We start from the raw sequence: 937 nt of genomic DNA, 5'->3' as shown, positions 1-937 counted from the left end.
ACACACACACACACACACACACACACACACACACACACACACACACAGCTCTATCGTGCGAAATATAATAAGATAATAAACCGATGATCGTGTTCGTTCTCCCGCGACTCTCCTCGTCTTCGATATCCGTTTATTGCACGAATGTTGGAGAAGGATGAGTGACGTAAACGAGCAGACAAATCATTTTTTGCTCGCACACGACCCTGGCGACGACGAACAGCGTTGACGGACATTTCGCGACTCGCCCTGGCCGTTGATTGAAACCAGGAGGCATGTACTTCGTTATAGTCGTTATCGGCGAAGCTTTTTTTGCGTCCACGCGAAACTTGCGTTATGCGCGAAATTAGTTTCGAGAAGCGAATCTTCTTTGCTGCAAAATGCAATAATTTTACATGACGCGGCAATTTGTTTATCCAGTATTTTGGCAACACTGAATCAAGCTGCAAGTTTAATTGAAGCTGAAATGAAGGACGTAGGGAGACAATTAATATCGTGTTGTCGCACGAGAAAATAACTTTTGATAATTATAGCAATTATCGTTGGACAAATTGGACAGCGAGTTGCGGAGGAGTACGGTGAAATTAATAGAGATTCGCCCCTGTGATTGGTCTCCTTGTGCTAAGATGTCTCATGATGTTTACGTTCTTCCCCGTGATAAAGATCCTCGTTTCCGTGATGAATTGAAGAAACGCGTTGGCGATTTAAAGAACTTCGCAAACTCATTATTCTACCTGGCACCTACTAAATTATCCGCGTTCTGCTCTCCTTTTTTCATCTCTTCTTCGAGTTTTCCAAAATTCAAACTAAATGGAACATTAATATACGTATATTTTCGTCGTTTTTTCACTTAATGTTTTCGTCTGCATCTTCTCTCGTTGCTTTCCTTGCGAATGGATAACTGTTTTGAAGGATCCCGGAGCTTCTCACAGTATCTTCC

Source organism: Temnothorax curvispinosus, unplaced genomic scaffold (assembly GCF_003070985.1).
Source record: "Temnothorax curvispinosus isolate PA1 unplaced genomic scaffold, ASM307098v1 QBEX01015524.1, whole genome shotgun sequence".
In the NCBI taxonomy this organism is placed as follows: Eukaryota; Metazoa; Arthropoda; class Insecta; order Hymenoptera; family Formicidae; genus Temnothorax; species Temnothorax curvispinosus.
This window is presented reverse-complemented; position numbering follows the sequence as displayed.